Here is a 15,669-nt window from a genome sequence, read left to right on the forward strand (position 1 = left end):
CAAAAGCCTCCAAATTGATGAGGCAATATTTTGCCAATAGAGTTAATGTAGCCGTATGGCAGATGTCCTTTGTGTGACACGATGGTTAGCAGCAGTATGTCACACATTGAGCTAATGTCCTCCACACAATCAGAAATGGCTCTTGTAGTGAGAGGACTTTAGCCAGGCCCCTCTGCTCCTTGAGAGGCAGCGACCCCCTCTCTCCACACCCACTGTTTTGACTGTCAGCAGCCCCTCCTCTCCTCCCCTCAGCCCTAATGAGCCATCTCCTGGGGCAGCGCTTTACCCCCGCTAGGGGTAAAGAGGCCATCATGTTGCTCATCTAAAGACGACACATAGCCATGACTTCCCCCTAATTGTGTGCCTGTGTTGGCTCATTTGTTTTCGTCGTTAAAAATGCACCCCCATATTTTCCCCTCCCCACTGATAGACCGGCTGTAAGCAATTTGGGGGAGCAGTTTCTACTGGCTTGGGAGGGCTTTGAGGCCTCTCTCTCTCTGATGTATGGAAACACTCACAGACTCATAAGCAGACTTGAAAAGTACAAGAAAATATTAAACACAAACATTCTTCATTATGCATACACACAGTGAAAACACACGCACACACATACACACTGGTGAAACCCCTTGGGACATTGTGTGTCTGTGGCAAATTTCAAAGTAGTAAACATCAAATACAGACTGACTGCGACCTGTAGGAGAGGAGACCTTTAGCTGGCACATTAAATATTGATGTGGTAAAGTTATGCAGATTGTTTATTGACCGGCTTCAGAGAAGAAATGGGGGAAGGTAAGAAAGAGAAAATACTCCTAGTGTAATTAGTTTGATTTCTGAATACTGTTCAAATGTACTTCCTCTTCCTGACAGTTGTAATTCCAAAAACAAACAAGCAATTAAGAAAATAATTTAAAAATATGCTTAAGTGCTCCTCTGAAGTAATGCTTCGGTTTGCACAGAACAGAGCCCATGACTGTAGACACAATTAGTCTGTAATACCTCAATCAACCACAATTAGGGCTGATTCAATGCAAACAGGACCCTCCCCTCTGTCACTTGAGTGTCTGTGACATTTGCCAGGTGGTGTTTGCCTTCTCCATGTTTAGGTTATTATTAGTCTAATGCCATAGAAGTATCCTGTTTTTCTCAATGAAGACAATTAGGACAACATTTTTTTTTCCGATTCGCATATATTTTGGCATTTAGAATATTTGTCGACAGCCCAAATACTGTAGGCGTGTACACTTTATGCTGCATTCAATATATATTCTTTCTAAAGTTCATCGACTGTATATCAGCAAGCACAGCACTGCAATTGTTGATTGTTAGATTTAGGAAAGCAAATGCTGTCTTAGATGTGTTCACAGATGGACTTAACAGTGATGTGTGTGTTTTCAGGGATCACTATGTCGCTACCCAGTTTTTAAAAGGGTTTGACTGCATCATTAACCTTATGTACTCTGGGCATTAACTAATCGCTTTCTTTCTTCTGTCTGATTGTCAGAGCTCTGTCTCCTATAATGAAGGGGTAATTAATAACCAATTTGTATATATTGCATTACCAAACATTTTTAAAGCCGTAGGAAAACCAGGGACACGAAAGAGCTGGAGACAATCAGGTGGGTTTATAATAAAGGTTGACATTGTATTGGTTTTCAATTTAAAGACATGAAAGCAGCGGTATGTAAAATAGATACAGACTAGCGTTGCATGGTTGATGACGATATTACTTACAGTACATGTATTTATAATTGTTTTTACAAAAACTATTACCTTCATAAATTACATTTTGAGTACTTGAGCTTCGGGCTCCAGGAGTCGGACAGATAATGATGTCAGCTTCCTGTGAAAGACACATCCTACTGTCAAACAGCGCTGAGATGTAAATGAATCTTACAGTGTTTAATCATGCGGTAGAGTCTCCATTGTATCACATTCAGACTACCTGCTTTAGAGAGAAGCTTATTGGAGGACGGAAAAGGGTCTGGATGTCTGAAGACAGGCAGAAACACATGACATGATGACTCAAACGGCGTGCTATGTAAACAGAGAAAGGAAAAAATGCATTACTGACACAATTTTCTTAAAAGAATAATCCCAGACTCAGTTTCCTTATCTTCTCCTTTTCATGTTAATGTCCCATTCCCCCATGTAATTTGCAGTCATTGTGAAATCTCACATCTACCATTAGGCATGGTAGATGATATTACGGAACAGATCCAATTTGCAATAAAGATTTACACTGTGCAGGCTTACTGTGTGATACCTTGATGAATGAAATCGAATAAAAATCACTAAAACACACCCAGGTGAGTCACCTAAAATCAGATACTGGGCTGATATTGGCGCCTGGACTTCAATAGCCGGAACCGTTGCCAGCATTTCACCGTGTTGTAGCATGTCCTGACCTTCTGTTCATCCAGCAGCATGAGTGCATAGCTGGCAATGTGTCCAAGCTAGGCAGCTCCATGTGCAATGTCCCAATGAAGCTATAGCGCCAAAGATACCCACAAAGTTGGCACGATGACAGGCACCTCACCTGGGTACCAAATTCCCTACAATGTAACCGCTTCATCCCGGAGAGCTGCAACAATAGACACAGAGAGATAAAGGGGAAGACAGTGATACAGTGCTTTTGCCTTAGGTGAGACACCTGTTACTGTCCTGACATGACAGAGAAAATAGAGATCAGAGAAGATGCTCAGGAGAATGGGCTTCTGCTTTGTGTGTGCATAGCTGAGCTCCTGTTGCTGACACAGTTGTGCATAACCCCTTCTTTTCTGTTATTCCGCAAACACACAAAAACAGTCATGCAGATGTATGATCACACACATGAACACACACACACTCCTCCAGCAAGTACAACTACACATATAACAGCACAGATGATCATAAGCTCGGGCAAAGGTCCTTTTCACATCTCTTCTAGTGTAAATCAATAGCTTTAAAACGGGGAGATATAACACTCCACTTTTCCCTCCTATCCTTTTCCATGATACAAGTGTATATATGGATGTCAGCTACTTAAAATAACAGAAAAAACTAAATCCTGCTACAAAAACCCAACAGCTTGAGTGTGTAAATCAATGCTGGCTCACATGCGAGAGTGGGCAGAAATTACATAGCGTCAGTTTACCTCCATGTTTAGGTTAGACAATCCCTCTGACACAACATACCGATATCTGCCAGACTGAGTGAAAAGTACACACAGAGAACATTTAATTAGTGCCTGTTTTCCAGCGTTGTCAATGTATGAATGGATGTTGTGATGGGCATATTTGTTCTTACCTACAGGGGATAAGCTGCAAAAGAAACAATGGAGAGAGTGGGGGAGAGAAAGCACATGTTTGTGGCTGAGTGCATGTAGGTGGAGGGGATTAGCCTGATTGGCATGCAGGTGGAGTACTGCCTTCTTTGAATGCAGCAATATTTCCGCAGCAACCCTCTGACAAGCAGGTGCCACTCAATCACGGGAGCCCCATTCAAACACTTTCATCAAAGCACAGATGGTGCAGGACAGAATAACGATTCCACCGCCCTTATCCTTCCCAAATCCACACAAGCAAACACATAAACAATATTTCCTTTGATAGAGAAGGCAGCTCACATCCAGCTTGGTAAAACAGTAAACTGCTTTAGCTGAAGTTGATAATGAGACAACAGAAAGAGAACATTAAATGATGCGTGTGTGTCTTTTCAGCAATTCATGCTAACATGACAGCTTACACTGCGATACACCAAGCACCAGCAGCTGATCTCTATGCTGCTGTTGCATTGTGCCTTCAGGGGAGATTTTTTCGACTTTCCCACCCTGCACTCACACTCAATATGGTGACACCGAGTGTGTCAGTCGGGCACAGCCATCAAGCTACAGATAATTGTGTGGCCCCATGGAGAGCCGGCACATGGAGTTTTCAAATTGCCTTCAGCTATAAGCAAACCACAGCACTGTCAAACCTAAAATGACAGAAAAGCAGAGAAGAAGAGTGAAGACACAGAGTGTGCTGCCTTGAGGGAATGATATAACCTTTCTGAACAGGCTCTTTGTTGAAAAGTAATTGAGGGATTTTGGAACCAAAGCAGGAGTTTCTGATGTAGACACAGCAGGAAAATATGGTTGACAAAATCACCTCTGCTTCGACAATCAAATCATTATTTTTTTATGGTGCAGATGTCTGTAATGCGTTCCAATAATAGGATAACACACAACACCCAGTTTCACAGTGACTTATGTCCAAGATTTGCACATTTTATCTTATATTTTCTCACATTTGAATTGAAACCAATAGAAGTGACAATTGGATCAGTCGATTTTCTAAAAACTGCGACAGCAACATACATTTCTACCTGACACCTATCGAGCCAATCTGACAGAATCTAACACCTCTAGATGTCCTTTCATCCAGTTTATGATTATCACTCTTTTCATCCTTTCACTTGTTTCCTCTTCAATCTGTGCCCCCCCGACCACGAGGTGACACCTGACCCTGTTGGTCCCCGAGGTTAATGCAAAGCCTAATGACTTAGGAAAGTGACAGAACAATTTCTACCTGAAAGAAAGAAGCGGCGGCGGTAATTGAAATATATTAAACTACAGAGGATCAGCTAAATAGAGTAAAGGGAATTTAACACAGCACTCCTTTACAATCTTAGCGAGACATCCCATCAGCACCTCTGTAAACAACCAGCTGTGACGCAGTATTTAATGATAGCAATGCTAGAGCAGGCTATGGGAGTCTTAATGAAAATCAATGCATCGTAAGCCATGCGGTCTGCTTCACTGATCAGATTACCTTTCCAAACAACTATAACAGAACACTCAAATAAGCTTGTATTACAATGTTGCCTACACTAGCTGTTGATAACTGGATATCATAGCTTTAAGTTGTGTTTCAAGGCTTTTAAGTAGACAGTCTAACTAAGGAATTAAAAAATTGTGCTTTGTTTTACTGGTAATAAACTATATGTTAATAATACATTGATAGAGGCCCCTGGTCATAAGTTTCACAATAATAGAATATTTTGTCAATGTTACCCAGCCTTACTTTATTTTTTCTATAACAATTGCCATTTCAAATGAAGTATTTCTTGATGGGAATTGATTCATTGTCTTGTCATGGAGTAAGTGCTTTAGTTTATAGTCCTGCCAGCAGTTCTGATCCGGAGGGGCTCGTAGGAACATGCTGACACAATTGTATCCATCTAGTTGAAAATGAGAGGAGAGTGCCTTGCAGTTTTATGATCTTATCCCACTTGGCGAGATTTCTGTCACTCCTGGTATGTCTAACGCCCAGGGCATGGAAAACAGAAAATATGCTCCCTCTCTACGGCTCTATATCTATTTACGTATGTGTGTTACAGTTACAAAACACCTACACACACAAATATTTGTCTGCACACTAAAATATTTGTGCGTGGGTGCCTGAAACCCCTGAGTGGTTGCCCTTTGCTTAAAAAAAAAACAGCGAAGCTTGTGTACTGCTGTACCTGTCATCTCCCTCCGCTCTGCCTCTCTGTGGTTGGCTCTTCCTGGATTCCTCCCTCCTGGACTGAAAGGTCCGCTGTGTGGAGTGAGTCAGCAGATCAGAGGAGAAGGCTTCAGGTGGAGAGCTGTCTGTGGTCAGAGCCCAACCTTGGCTCCATGATGAGTGACCTGTAAAGAGGAGGAGACAGTCAGAGACACTTTCACCCTCCAGCAGTGGACAACAGACGGAGCGGCGCACTGTGTGTTAGCAACAAGTGAGCAATGGCTGTCAAAACAGTGAGTTCCTGTAACATCGAGCATTATAATAGCACTTTTTGTGAAATCTGAGCAAAGGGATGACATTTGCATATATCCGTAAAAAAAGAGCACACATTTTAAGAAGTACAACATTTTCCAGACATTAAAGGTTCAATTTGTTGTAGAGGGTTGGTAGAGAAAATGGCACTAATTGCTAGCTGTGTAATCCTTCCAGTTCACTGAAAACGTGCTGCCTCTGGGTCTACTGTACTCTATCAACGTTGTGTAAAATCACTGCCTGTGCTCCTTCAATTCGTGACAGCTCCAGACCTTGTCTCACCTCTCCACATACAGTACCTATCCCATAAAATAACAGTTGCCAAAATATACACACTCTACAGAATATATTCAGAGGGAGGACGACAGTTAATGTAATCTGTGCTGGCAGTTAATCAAAACTTCCTGCATGTAATCATCACACTGGAGAAGAGGAGAGGTTTTAAGGTGAACACATTAAAGTCTCTTCTGCATTTCTCACTTACAGAGATAATAAGACAGCCATCACAAAAAAAAAGTAAAAAGGAATTAAATTATCCGTTATACAATAATATAGTTAAGATGATTAAATATTGACTGGAATACGGATTAGATTTCAGCTTTAGGTTTTATGAATCAGAAGTATTTTATTCGTCCCGCAGCGGAAAATTGTTGCTACATGTACCTGCCATCAAAAGCTGAGCTCAACTTGTTTAATAACAGGATGAGAAAAGCATGATTTGGTTTTTCTGTTTTTCTTGCAAATAAAAGGAAACTGAAAAAGCGACAAAAAGGTTGTTTTCCGTGAACTTGGGCCAAAGAAGAGATAAAAAACATTGAATCTTGGTGTACCCTGTTATCAAACACGCTTTGGGTGACAGGTAGACTCAAAGTCACCTTTGTATTTGGCGTTTTACACCAAACACAAACAGCATTGGTATGTCCAAGACTACAAAACAATAATATAAATTAGAATAGATATAACAGAACCAAAGAGATTCTAATTTACAGAGTATTTCTGGTAATTAATGTATTTTTTTAGCTGATAACTACACCACAAACAGTCAGATTTAACTTTGCACCTCTGCTGGACGACCCATAGGTTTGATCTACGAATACTGAAGGTTTGACAAGATAAATCAAAGGACAAATGAAAATGTGCCTTAGTTTATCAAATGTCCTATATCAAAGGCTATGTTGAAGATATTTTATTTTCCACATTAAGCCAGATGTACAGATTTCCATGAAACCCACGAGACACCAGGCTATGAATCACTACTTCGCCACAAACACAATAATCATTTAGTACCGCGAGTGACGGTTCTGCTTTGTAACAAAAATGTATGCGTCTGTTTATCCTCCATCTGTGGTGGCATCCGTTTCATATTGTGCTCTCCCTATCTCTCTCTCTGTGTACCAGTGTTTGGCATCAACACATTTCAAATGTTATTTTTGGCGAAACACAACACTAGAGTAAGGGAGGCTAATTCTGTATGGAAGATTTGCTTAGTGTGGTGTCTGCCAATTTTATGTGACACATTGTAATTATTTGTATTAAAACTGGCAAGTGAGGCAGTCTGTCAGATAGATGTCATCAAGAATAAATACCTGTCCTTTTACTCTCATTATTGTTTGCCTTGATCAAAAGAAAAGAAAGGGGAGCTTTGCATCTGTCAATGTCAGGTGGAAGTGCATATAACAATCACTTGTGCTAAAAGCCAGGGTCAATGTGAACCGTATGTCTTCCATGTTCCATCTTCCACAAGGTCGGGATCCTGTCAAGTTCAATGACCCCGGTCAAGAGTCAAGATTATGGTCAAAGGGAACAGTGTGTTTTGGATGGATGTCCATCTGTGAGCTGGCCAGAAGGGTCACGGACACTTTAATTTGATAGCAACAGTGTGCTTCCCTATGTGCAGCTTTCATACTACTACTCATCTTTGATTGCAGTGTGCTAGGTCATGCAGTGATACATTTCAATCCAAGACATAAAACTGTCAAATCAAGCCCACATAACTACTGTGTAGAAGTGTTTTTATCTCTTTTGCTTTTAAATGTCACCATGATTACATTTTAAATTCACATTTATTTAAAAAGGGATCCTGTTTTTTTTTTTAATGATTTACATATTTTCTCGGGTAAGATCCGCTCTTACATCTGTGTATTCAAACATGAACAAGAAAACTATCATTGTGTCTGATATGCTGGAAACCCTTTACATACATTTTGCCTTTAAGCATGGTCCAGATTGAAGAGTAATGGAGCCTAAGAAATCAAAAGGGGTGCCAGCCATGCTAAAAGAATAAGAAGTGGGTTTCACCACACACCATTTCACACACACTGGACCCAGAGCAGCCGGAGAATATCAGAGGTATGTGCTGTTAAAGAAACCTATATGCATTTATACAGCCTTAACCCTCACTCCATACAGGGGGGGTGGTGCACTGTGCCAACCATGAAATGAACTATTTCTGAGACATATCAGCTGCAAGGAACCAAAGCAGCTCCTCATACCTGTGTGGCTGCACACCCCGTTGAGTTCAACCACAATGTACACGTGCAGAACATTGAAACGGTAGTAAAGACATTATTATTGTATTTACTAGTAGTAAGTAAGTGAACTAGACTATGAACAAAAAAACTACAATAAGACAAAGAAAGTTTAAGAAATGGTTTGACATTTTGTGAAACCAATTCTGCAATTTGTTTACATGTTCATTCATGGCCATTCAGTCAATATCGTTTGCCCATTTAACACAATCAGTTATATTAAAATCTACTCGCTCTTCCAGGCATTTAAAAAAGAGAATAGCCTGTCCACCTTAAAAGGTAAGCTCACATAAGTGAGGCTGGCCCATTGTTTTCGCTAAATGTCATATTGATATTCCCCGTACAGAAATTAGTAGCATCAAATTCTGGCCAAAATAGCAAATCTGTATATTTCTCTGAACATCAAGCATTCACCCTCCCTTATTTTTGGAAAGAGCCCGTGCCGACTTCCTGATATAAAATAATTTTGACATGTTGAAATTGAGAGTCTGAGAAAAGCATGGAAGGTTTTTTTTTTAATCCAAGATGTGGGTCAAACGAAGGCCACATCATTACAAACTCATTAATGAATCCTCCAATTGAAATAGAGTCACACCACCAATTACACAGGAACGTTCCCGTAAAGCAGAGGAAGTGACAGGAAGGAGTCAGGCTCAGCGATACGAGGGAGGCGTGTTTGCTCAGCCTTCCTCTCATCTGCACTCACCAGGCCCTGGTGTGTGTTGGTGTTGCAGCACTCAATATCATTACAGACTAAAGACACGTGAAGAGGTCAGTTTTACTATGCAAAGCTATAAACCTACTTTATGGAGACTTTCATGAGGCTATTGCTACCCTGTCACTGTTTATCTGCTTAGCAGCCGACAGACCACAGCTCCACCACGACCTCTGACCTCTCTCATATTTGCCATTAGGAACTCTTTTCATCAAATTTCAAAGTCCAGCTGTAGTCCAGGAAGTTAAAAGCCTTTGAAGTCTGGCCTGATTAACACATAATAACTCCATTTTCCTTTTAAACTAATCGTACTCCAAGAGCATAAAACAGCTGCACTCTAGTCATATTCGCGCCAAATGGACTGGCTTTATGTGACAGTATTACGAAAAGAGCTACTCATTCATGTGTGAATTTATAGAGCCCGTTGCAATGGTGTTATTGGTTACAAAGGTGACTAATGAGCATGAGGTGAGAAGTGAAACTTGTCATTAGAGTGAAGAATATGAGAGGGTCAAGCCTTGTGAAAGGAAACAGGAATGGTGATTGAAACTGCCAAGTAAAACCTGAGCTATGGGGTTGTGATTAAACTGAAAGGACAGACATTATGGCCTTCCTATCATCTAACACCTTGATTGCGAGCCTGCCATGTCCCTGTCACACCGACTGCTTCATCAAAAGTCTTTGTCTGCTCGTTGGCTCGAGTACCCCATTTTATCCAGGACCCTTCCCTGGAGACCACATAGGACAGGAAAACTGGTTGGTAAAAAATGACCTCAAGTGTTACATTTATAAGAGGATTGGAGTTATTCCCTGACTGTGTGAGCTAAAGTTTTCTCCAAATTCCTCCTAGCTCTTCAGATTAAAAACTATTCTCATACATGATTTAATGCAGCCACAGATATGGAATCAGTTGTAAAAGTAAATCAAACCTTTATCTCATAACAGTTAATACAATTGAAACACCTGGTTTGCAAGTTTTAAAAGATTATATTGTTGCTATGCTACCAGCGTGGCTTTATGGATGGTCAGTTGGTGGATGCACTGCCATGAAATTGCGTACAAATAAAACCCTGACTATTCATCCAGCTCTAATTTATAGAGGTACATGTACATTTGTTTCCATATAATGTTGCTGTTGTGAACTAACTGTCTTAAACTGTCGCTAAATAGCAAGTACAAATATATAAATAGCAAGTACAAATATCTTTCCAACAGCATTATAGGCCTGCAGAGAAAAGGGGTGAACTATTAAAAAAAATGACAGTTTTGGTGAAGTATTCTTTTAAAAATAGAGTTTAAAAGCCCATTTTAAATTGAGTCAGGTAGCAAATTATGTCCAAATCGCCTTTCCTCTGAGTGGTTTCTATGAAAAGCCTCACAAATTGGTAAAGGGTTATTGGGTGCCACATCAAAATGACAAAATAATTATGGTAAGGGCTATTTCGTCGGTATAAAAAAGCATTTTGAATAGAGAGAGCCCACAGAGGTGGACTGTGTGTGATGGGGCAGTTCTTGTATTTCACTCCATTCTCTTAAAATAATAGAGTAGATAAGTAGTAGCTTCTTTGACCATTTTAGGGCATAACTTATTGTAGACGTTTGGTCTATATCTTCATTGTCTTTATCGACAGTGCTCATAAAGCTCAGACACCCCATTCTGGTCCCCTCCCGGGATGTCTGGCCCCCCCGGTGACCCCGGTGTACCCCGTCAGACTAAACAATGATGCTGGGTCATCTCCTTGTGGCCCAAGACAGATGGCTGGCTTCTCTCTGCGGTCGCCACCATGGCCAAGGTCATCTCCCCTGCTCTCAGTGCACCTGCACCCCAACACTCCCATCATCATCATCTGTATTCCTGTTACACCTAGCACACGGCACTGCGCAAACCCTTCCCCCTCCCATGTTAACACAGGAGAAGTTGTATTAGTACAACAGTGCAAATACACGGCAACTCTGATTGAAGAACATTTCACTGGAAAACATCTTTAAAGAGTAGATCATATATTTTATTACTGAAGAACTGTTCTGTTTTCACTAATGAAAATATGATGCAAGCTTGTCAAAAGCACACAACGAAATGGGGAAAAAAACTACAAAAACAGAGTGAAATGACGACAAATGCCTCCCTTGCATGATCCCGAATCAATGGGCACCTGTGTCATTCCACCAAATGCTCCACAGCCGACCAGTGGAGAGGGGGAGTGGTATTGACGAGAGGCTGTGATCCATGAGACAGGCTACCTGTCACCCCCACAGCAGTCCCTCCCTCACGCATTCAATACAGCAAACCATCAGATCAATGTCCAGAGATGCAGTCCCCCCCCCCCAGCAAAACTAATTATCTGAGCATTTTATACTGCCAAGTCCTCTCCACGCTTTCTTTATGCAGACTGCAATTAGTGAAATAGTCAATAAAAAAAACTGGGGGAGGTAACGTGAGGAAGAACAATGGCAGGAGGTGAGAGGTGGGGTCTCAGGAAAGCTGCCCCTGCATAGACAGCACCAGCAGGCAAGAGCAGGCAGAAGTCAATACACTGGGAATCTTTCATGCTAAATCTCCAACACATACTGTTCCTGTGAGTTTCTCACGAGTCCGAGTGAGGTGCCAAAGTACTTCGTTCTGTAGCATCAATTCCCCAGAAGTGTGATGCTGCTGGGTCTTTATATCACTTCAGCACGCACAATTAAGTTGCTGTGAATATTTATGACTGGGTTAAATGACATCCTTCTCAGTCCCCCAGGTGTCACAAAGTGGCTGTAATCAGAATTCAGGAGTCTCCTGCTCTCCGTCGATAGTCTACCCGTCTACTGAGAGCTGTAAAAAGCAGAGCCCCTCTCTCCATCTAAAGGTCTGGTTAAGTAGCAGAAAGCTACATTACTGCGGCAGTTCAGGATCTAATACGCTATTGCCATCATTAATATACACGCACGTCTAGATTTTTAAGGTTTCTTGAAATGATTAGGCTATTAAACAGATGGTGAGGATAAAATAAATTGTTGATACAATGGCATCCTTAGAGATTTGATGAACACATTTTTAATAGAAGGCTTTATTTTCTACCAAATAAAATATCATGGCCACACTTTAAAGTGACAAGATAACTTTTTTACATTTCCCCTCAGGCGTTTTGAAGTGGTACTGTAGCCCTACTTTTGTTCACAACTGTCGCAAAGTCAACCACATCTTTCTCCATTATCCTCAGAGGCTACTAACGACAATTAGGCAACTTATTCAGACTTATGTATCATTTACACAGTTAGCAGTAAACAAGCATTCAATAAACTGTTTTACAACATACTACAATAAAAGACGTTATAGTTGTTGAAAAATAAATACAACACATATCTGCTTACCACCACATTTTAGAGTGTCTACCATTTATTGAATTTGCATATACTGCTTTGCGATTGTGTGTGTGTGTGTGTGTGTGTTTATGGATGTGTTTTTAATGCATTTCTGCTTGAGTGCAACACAGCAGGGGAGCGAGAGGAAAGATATTTCAAATTAGACTTTTTTTTTCCACAGGCATATAATGATTGTCTCTGTTCACGGCAGGTCCAAGGCCTGCCATCTGTCAATAGAGCTATTTTGAGTCAGTTTGAGAGCTTGCCAATGTGGCTGAAATTGTTCTAATAAGGTATACAGGTATACAGATTATTATAGTTATCTGATAGTTTGTTAATGGCGACACCGTTACTGTACTATGTGACAGAGTACAAAGATTTCCATGTTCACAGTAGAGTAGTCAGAGTTTCATTTTCCTCCAGGGAGCTGCCAAGCCTGGGCGACTCGCTTGTAAAACCTGAAGACCTACACATTGCATGTCCATGTTCAGCCTTATCTTTCATTTAATTAAAACCTTGCTTTCCTTCAGCTGAGAGTTGAATTCCTTCTGGTATAATTATACTGGCCTAACGTGTGTACTGGTGTGTTTGGACGTGAGCAGATGATCTATTCAGAGAACATTGATCCTAACAAAGGGCAGGAATCATCACAATGATGACAAAATAGATAATACTGCTTCTTCTTACATGATGTTTTAGCACGGTATGACTGTAATCAGTCAGCAGGTCCACCTCTTCCATCCAGACTGAATTATCTCAATATATCTGGATCCATTATATTACAGTTTACACAGATATTAATGATCCCAAAAGGATTCATCAAACAGAGATCACCTGATTTTGTATCCAGGACTACCATGAGGTTGACATTTAGTTTTTTAGTTTACCAACTTCAGGTTTTTCCACAAAATTGTTGAGCAGGCTAAACAGAGTTTACTGTAATCCTAGAAAGAAGCACAAAAGCATAGCTAAAATATTTGTACCTTTCCGAACACTGACGGATCATTTGGGACGATTAGTGCATTGCCTGTTCAAAACGTGCCTCTTCAGAATGGGCAACATTTTAAAACTAATCTTTTAGTTTTCCCCGTTTTTAGTTGTTTCCTTTAAAGAGAGTAAACAGTGGGTGGCTAACTGAGTAACTTCCACTGCCCTACAGGTATGCATGCAATTAAAAAAGCCTCTCCGTTTGGTTTTATTCCCTGCAGCCATTCTGCTAAAGGCAAGAGAGTGGTGGTGCCTTTTAATCAGCACCGATGTAGGAAGCTACCATGTGTGACCAAAGCCCCGCAGACAATCTAAAATCAGTCAAGTCAAATAAAGTTAGCCCCGTACTCTCACAATATCTGCTTTCATTCTCTTGCCTTCTCCCATTTCTTTGCCTTTCTTCAATTGCTCTGTGGCATTAGGTTGGAACTCTAGCTTCAGAGTTATCTCCAGACAGCAGCCACGGCTGCTCAGTGTAGAAAACAAGATCCGTCTCAGACGCAGCCCCTGAACGGAGCTTATCAAATGCCAGGTATATGCCTCAAATAGGTTTAAACCTTTCTTTTTTTTCAAAACACCATTCAAGTGCATTAGACATCTGTGAGCCACTATCTTCTCATCCATCCATTTATCCTTGCTGATTCACATTCAGGATCATTGGAGCTGGAGCTTTTCCCAGCACAAACTGGGTGAAAGCAGTGAAATACCGTGGTCAGGTCCCTGCACCATCACAGGGTGTGTTGCATTTTTCTTTTGTTAATTTGTTAATAAAAGCAGTGCTGTGTCTTAGAATTCACCCTCTCAAGTTATGTTCCCCAGAACAGATCACATTAATAGTCAGGGGATTTTTTTCTATAATTTGCTTTGGAACCAAAACAAAGGGTTCCCCAGCTCAAACAGTTTCCTGACATCCTCGGTGCAACAGAAGGAAGCGTCCTCCTCCCCTTATCATAGCGGAAGACGCTCTTTGTTCTGAACATAGTGGTGAGAATCTTTGACAGCATCAAAGAGTCGCAGAGCTTTCTCTAACGTAGCGCTAATGAGAGACGACCATCCTGCACGAGCGTGATTACAGCAGCTTCATTAAGGGGTGAGCTGATATTGTGCGCTCAGCTCTGGAGCGGCTGCCTTTGGGAGCTTGTCTCCGACTCTGAACTCGCATTCAGTGAAGATCAGGTCTGTCAGCAGTGAGTGACTGGGTAAAGCACTCCTCTGATGACGTTTGATCTTGTGAAAGAACAATAATGAGTGGTTTCTATTGTACAACAATCTTAAGAAGATATGGCAAGCATGTTGAAAGAAAACAACACGTGAAAGCAGTCTCCAACTTAGGCTGACAGAAACTTCCCTACTGCAGATTCTCCTCGGGGTGAAGGGAGCCTGTGTATGCAGCCGAGCTGTTTATCATTGCCTCAAGAGCTATTCACTCACAACAGAGAGGAAGGGGGAAAACAAAGGGGACTCCGTTAGTATTACATGTCAGAAAATATAAACTCAACAAATCACCAGAAACCAACGGAGAGCAAGAAAAAGGGTGTTTGAGAACAACTTGACCCTGAATCTCCTTCCTTCACCGAGGGACAGCAGTAAGAGTTGATTTCTAGCGCAGTGTTCAGCAGCCATGCATCACAGCATCAGGCTGCTGTATTTACAGCCGGGCCGCCTGCACTGATATTGTTATGGATTATTCTGTAAAATCGGTTCAGGTAATTTATTGTTGTTTATGGTTAGATTAATTGCTTGACCTTTTTCACGACTGTTTGTATTCTGGTTTGTGTGTACAAAAAAAGATGAATGCTGGACATATTAATTGAGCAAAATGGTGTATTATCTACACATTTCAACACATAAAATGAGAAATAGAATCTATAAAATGTAGATACCCACTAACCAGATGTGTAGTCAGCTGATCACTGACCCATATTTCCTGCAATACTGGCTTTCAATTAGGGACAAAAGCTCTGACTGCACCTTTGATATACAAACCACTATCTCCTCCCCCTCCTTTTACTCTTAATGGGGGTGAGTGATTCAAGCCTCCCTCTTCCCATCTTACTATAATTATTTGAGTTGCATTAGGTCTCCCATTCAAATTAGCAATGTTTTATGTTAATTCCTTTTGAAAACCCTGTTGCTGAAGGAGATAATGATCTTGATTATTCTGGCTCTCGCAGCAGAGATGCATAGGGCACAGCCTACCGTTTGCTCGGGGCCGTTCTTACCCACAAGTGGAAATAATTGAAATGTGGCAGATGTTTAATTATTGCTATTTCAAACACAGTAGATCGTAATGAGGAGTGTATCATTCGTACAT

At 41.1% G+C, this 15,669-nt stretch overlaps 1 long non-coding RNA gene across 1 annotated transcript in view; it reads right to left on the reverse strand.

Annotated features, from left to right (window-relative positions):
- Nucleotides 1-1,683: 1,683 nt before the first annotated feature.
- The window catches only part of LOC117478839, a 38,527-nt gene continuing 24,541 nt past the window's right edge, over nucleotides 1,684-15,669 (reverse strand). Inside the window, exons 2-4 of the long non-coding RNA XR_004555505.1 lie at nucleotides 5,488-5,653; nucleotides 1,946-2,037; nucleotides 1,684-1,843 (exon numbers count right to left, since the gene is read on the reverse strand). This is a non-coding gene — a long non-coding RNA (uncharacterized LOC117478839). The remainder of the gene's footprint in view (nucleotides 1,844-1,945; nucleotides 2,038-5,487; nucleotides 5,654-15,669) is intronic.

Source organism: Trematomus bernacchii, unplaced genomic scaffold (assembly GCF_902827165.1).
Source record: "Trematomus bernacchii unplaced genomic scaffold, fTreBer1.1, whole genome shotgun sequence".
Classification (NCBI taxonomy): Eukaryota; Metazoa; Chordata; class Actinopteri; order Perciformes; family Nototheniidae; genus Trematomus; species Trematomus bernacchii.